Source organism: Piliocolobus tephrosceles, chromosome 5, assembly GCF_002776525.5.
Source record: "Piliocolobus tephrosceles isolate RC106 chromosome 5, ASM277652v3, whole genome shotgun sequence".
NCBI classification, from domain to species: domain Eukaryota; kingdom Metazoa; phylum Chordata; class Mammalia; order Primates; family Cercopithecidae; genus Piliocolobus; species Piliocolobus tephrosceles.
This window is the reverse complement of record NC_045438.1, coordinates 136355838-136361651: the sequence shown is the minus strand read 5'-3', so window position 1 is coordinate 136361651 and position 5814 is coordinate 136355838.

Here is a 5814-nt window from a genome sequence, read left to right as displayed (position 1 = left end):
AAAAAAAAAAAAAAAAAAAAAAAAAAAATATATATATATATATATGGAAATCTCTAACAAAGCATTTTAATTTGTTTATTTTAGTATGTGCAATGTAACCCTCTCATCTTATCTCCTTTGAAATCTTTAGTAAAATCTACAGAGATCAGGAATTTAAGAGTTTAAGTAGATTCTTTGGAGGAACTGAAAGTAGTACTTAAAGAAACAGTGTTTGTGAAAAGAAGAGCCAGGGAGTGAGGCTGACATCAGGTTTGCGCACTGCATGTGCGTGCATGCATGCAGGCATGTTTGTGTGATGGGGGTGCTGGTCACTGTGGGTTCAACAGAGTGGATGATAGCCTCTGACACATGCCTCCCTAGGCATAACCTTTATCCCCTCTGCCACTCTGTTTGGCCAGTCACTTCTTGGGGAGGTGAGGACAGCACATTTCCCTCATTGAGATTTCCTTGTCCAAACTCCCTGCCCAGGGCTCCATCTACCCTGCCCTGGCATTGATGAAGACACCTTTCCTTCTCCCTTCCCCCAACATATTTCCTTTTCTGTAGCTGGAATTTTTCACTTCTCACTGCCCTCTCCCTGACCCAAGCCAGATAGGAGAGATGCTGGAGTGGACTCTGGCTGCTGCTGCTGCTTTTTTTTTTTTTTTTTTTTTTGAGATGGAGTCTTGCTCTGTCGCCCAGGCGGGAGTGCAATGGTGCAATCTCGGCTCACTGCAACCTCTGCCTCCTGGATTCAAGCGATTCTTCTGCTTCAGTCTCCTGAGTAGCTGGGACTGCAGGCACACACCACCACGCCCAGCTAATTTTTGTATTTTTAGTAGAGACAGGGTTTCACCATGTTGGCCAGGATGGTCTTTATCTCTTGACCTCGTGATCCGCCCGCCTCAGCCTCCGAAAGTGCTGGGATTACAGGCGTGAGCCACCGCACCCGGCCGGACTCTGGCTTCTTGACATCCCTTTATTGCGGCTGCGTTCTCCTGCTGCAGAGAGAGCTGCAACCCTGTACTCTCAATGTTCTCAGTGCCTGCTGGGAGGATCTCAGTTTTTCATTCATACATTCACTCAACAGATATTTACTGAATGCTTACTATATGCCAGGCATTCCTCTAGGCCCAGAGAATCCAACAAACGAAAACTCTTGTCGTCATGGTTGATCTAATTGGGGAAGGCAGACAATACAAATAAATAAGTATATTAAAGGCACTAGGTGGCCAGGCACAGTGGCTCATGCCTGTAATCACAGCACTTTGGGAGGCTGAGGCAGGCGGATCATGAGGTTAGGAGTTGGAGACCAGCCTGACCAACATGGTGAAACCCCATCTCTACTAAAAATAAAAAAATTAGCAGGGCCTGGTGGTGCGTGCCTTTAATCCCAGCTACTCAGGAGGCTGACGCAGGAGAATCGCTTGAACCCGGGAGGTGGAGGTTGCAGTGAGCTGAGATCACGCCATTGCACTCCAGCCTGGGCAACAGAGCGAGAGTTGGTCTCAGAAAAAAAAAAAAAAAGGTGCTAGGTTCCTATGGAGGAAAACAAAGTAGGGAAGAGGGGACATAGGAGTATTGCCGATGGTCTCTGGCTTTTTTGTTTTTGTTTTTGTTTTTGAAATGGAGTCTCGCTCTGTTGCCCAGGCTGGAGTGCAATAGCGCAATCTCAGCTCACTGTAAACTCAGCCTCCTAGGTTCAAGCGATTCTCCTGCCTCAGCCTTCCGAGTAGCTGGGATTACAGCCACCTGCCATCATGCCTGGCTAATTTTTGTATTTTTATAGAGGCAGGGTTTCACCATGTTGAGCAGGCTGGTCTTGAATTCCTGACCTCAGGTGATCCACCCACCTTGGACTCCCAAAGTGAGATGGAATCTCGCTCTGTTTGTTGCCCAGGCTGGAGTGCAGTGGCACAATCTCAGGTTACTGCAACCTCTGCTTCCTGGGTTCAACCGATTCTTCTGCCTTAGCCTCCTGAATAGCTGGGATTACAGGTGATCACCACCACACCTGGCTATTTTTTTTTTTTTTTTTGAGATGGAGTCTGGCTCTGTTGCCCAGGCTGGAGTGCAGTGGCTCGATCTCAGCTCACTACAAGCTCTGCCTCCAGGGTTCACGCCATCTTCCTGCCTCAGCCTCTGGAGTAGCTGGGACTACAGGTGCCCGCCACTATGCCTGGCTAATTTTTTGTATTTTTAGTAGAGATGGGGTTTCACCATGTTAGCCAGGATGATCTCGATCTCCTGACCTCGTGATCTGCCTGCCTTGGACTCCCAAAGTGCTGGGATTATAGGCATGAGCCACCACGCCCGGCCGTCAGCAGCTTATTTCTAAATACCCCCACTTGTCTCCTGGAAACTATAGAGTACAGTAAAGAGAATGGAAACACACAAGCACACACTATATTTTCTGTAAAGTTAGGAGACAGAAAACCTACAAACTCCCAATTACGTTCATGTGTGACCAAATTCCAAGAAGAGCAGATAGTCCACAGTGGTACCTCGGGGAAGGGCAGGGAGGGAGGAGGTGTCCTAGGGACCACACAGAAAATATTCCTTCCTTGGAGGAAAGGCATCATGCTGAGGGAAAAGCTGTGAGCAAGCTGACTGAGCAGAGGCAAGTACTACTGGGAAAGCTGGAGGGAGAATGTTTTAGAAACTGCCCAAAGGGGCCGGGCGCAGTGGCTCAAGCCTGTAATCCCAGCACTTTGGGAGGCCGAGACGGGCGGATCACGAGGTCAGGAGATCGAGACCATCCTGGCGAACACGGGGAAACCCCGTCTCTACTAAAAAAATACAAAAAACTAGCCAGGTGAGGTGGCGGGCGCCTGTAATCCCAGCTACTCGGGAGGCTGAGGCAGGAGAATGGCGTAAACCCGGGAGGCGGAGCTTGCAGTGAGCTGACATCAGGCCACTGCACTCCAGCCTGGGCGACAGAGCGAGACTCCGTCTCAAAAAAAAAAAAAAAAAAAAGAAACTGCCCAAAGGGACTGGGAGAAGTGATCATGCCTGTAATTCCAGCACTTTGGGAGGCTGAGATGGGAGGATCACTTGAGGCTGGGAGTTCATGACCAGCCTGGGCAATAGAGCAAGACTCCACTTCTATGGAAAATAAAGGTAAAAAAGAGCAACACAATTTACCGACAAACAATATGCCAGAAATATATTGCCAAAAGCAGATGAAAATTTTTGCCCAAATTTTCTTTTCTTTTCTTTCTTTCTTCTTTTTTTTTTTTGAGATGGAGTCTCATTCTGTCACCCAGGTTGGAGTGCAGTGGTGCAATCTTGGTTCACTGCAACCTCTACCTTTCGGGTTTAAGCAGTTCTGCCTCAGCCTCCTGAGTGGCTGGGATTACAGGCGTGTGCCACCATCCCCGGCTAAGTTTTGTATCTTTAGTAGAAACAGAATTTTATCGTGTTGGTCAGGCTGGTCTTAAACTCCTGACCTTGTGATCCGCCCACTTTGGCCTCCCAAAGTGTTGGGATTACAGGTGTGAGCCACCGCGCCTGGCTTCTTTGTTTTTTTTGAAGACTGAGTTTCACTCTGTCATCCAGGCTGGAGTGCCGTGGCACTATCTCAGCTCACTGCAACTTCTGTCCCCTAGGTTAAGTGATTCCTGCCTCGGCCTCCCGAGTAGCTGGGATTACAGGTGCCTGCCACGACTCCCAGCTAATTTTTGTTATTTTTAGTAGAGGTGGAGTTTTGCCATGTTGGCCAGGCTGGTCTTGAGCTCCTGGCTTCAAGTAATCCACCCACCTTGGCCTCCGAAAGTGCTAGGATTACATGTGTGAGCCACCGCGCCTAGCCTTAGGTTTTCATTATGAATGGAAAATCAACAAAACTTAGCATTTTGGCAATGTAGGAAGACCAGACATCAGAAATACAAGTACTCAGGCCGGGCGCGGTGGCTCAAGCCTGTAATCCCAGCACTTTGGGAGGCCGAGATGGGCAGATCACGAGGTCAGGAGATCGAGACCATTCTGGCTAACACGTGAAACCCCGTCTCTACTAAAAAATACAAAAAAACTAGCCGGGCGAGGTGGCGGGCGCCTGTAGTCCCAGCTACTCGGGAGGCTGAGGCAGGAGAATGGCGTAAACCCGGGAGGCAGAGCTTGCAGTGAGCTGAGATCCGGCCACTGCACTCCAGCCTGGGTGAGAGAGCGAGACTCTGTCTCAAAAAAAAAAAAAAAAAAAGAAGAAGAAATACAAGTACTCGGAGAAGAGATGGCAGATAACAGGAGGAAAGGTATACCAGAAAAGTACAAAGCTGTTTCAACAATGAATACTGAATTTCATGAGTGAAGAGAGACGCATAATATATATTCCTAATTTAAAAAATCACAACTGGGTGTGGTGGCTCACGCCTATAATCCCAGCACTTTGGGAAACTGAGGTGGGTGGATCACTTAAAGTCAGAAGTTTGAGACCAGCCTGGCTAACATGGTGAAACCCCATCTCTACTAAAAACACAAAATATTATCTGGGTATGGTGGTAGGTACCTATAATCCCAACTATTTGGGAGGCTGAGGCAGGAGAATCACTTGAACCCATGAGGCAGAGGTTGCAGAGAACTGAGATCGTGCCACTGCATTCCAGCCTGGGTGACAGAGCGAGACTCCATCTCAAAAAAAAAAAAAAAAAAAAATCACAAACAACTGTTGTAAAATGTTTTGTTATTTAAAAAATCTGAAAAAACAAACAAACAAACAAACAAAAATCTGAGGATGGGCTGGGCGCGGTGGCTCATGCCTGTAATCCCAGCACTTTGGGAGGCTGAGGTGGGTGTATCACCTGAGGTCAGGAGTTTGAGACCAGCCTGACCAACATGGAGAAACCCCATCTCTACTAAAAAAAATACAAAATTAGGCCGGGCACGGTGGCTCATGCCTGTAATCCCAGCACTTTGGGAGGCCGAGGCGGGTGGATCATGAGGCCAGAAGATTGAGACCATCCTAACAGTGAAACCCCATCTCTACTAAAAAATACAAAAAATTAGCCAGGCGTAGTGGCGGGCGCCTGTAGTCCCCAGCTGCTCAGGAGGCTGAGTCAGGAGAATGGAGAGAACTGGGAGGTGGAGCTTGCAGTGAGCTGAGATCGCGCCACTGCACTCCAGCCTGGGCGACAGAGCAAGACTCTGTCTCAAAAAAAAAAAAAAAAAAAAAATTAACTGTGCATGGTGGTGCATGCCTGTAATCCCAGCTACTTGGGAGGCTGAGGCAGGAGAATCACTTGAACCCAGGAGGCAGAGGTTGTGGTGAGCCGAGACTGTGCCATTGTACTCCAGCCTGGGCAACAAGAGAGAAACTACATCTGAAAAAAAAAAAAAAAAAATCTGAATGGTTATTTTTCATAAATAGCTTTTAAAAATGTGTGAATTTTTTTTTTTTTTTGGAAGAGACAGGGTCTCACTCTGTTGCCCAGGCTAGAATGCAATGGTGTGATCATAGCTCACTGCATCACCGCATCCATATACTCCTGGGCTTAAGTTATCCTCCCACCTCAGCCTCTGAAATTGCTGGGACTGCAGGCCTGTGCCACCCTGCCTGGCTAATTTTTAATTGTTTTGTAGAGAAGGCAGCTCACTATGTTACCCAGGTTGCTCTCAAACTCCTGGCCTCAAGTGATCCTCCTGCCTTGGCTTCCCAAAGTGCTGGGAATTACAGGGTTGAGCTATCTATCATACCTGACTGTGAAAAGCTTTCATTATATTGATTGAGATGGTAATACAGATTTTTCTCTTCATCTCTTAATGCAGTAAATTGTATCAATAGAACTAGGAATTGCATGAATAGTGAATTGCTTTCCTGGGATAAAGACTGCTTGGTTATGT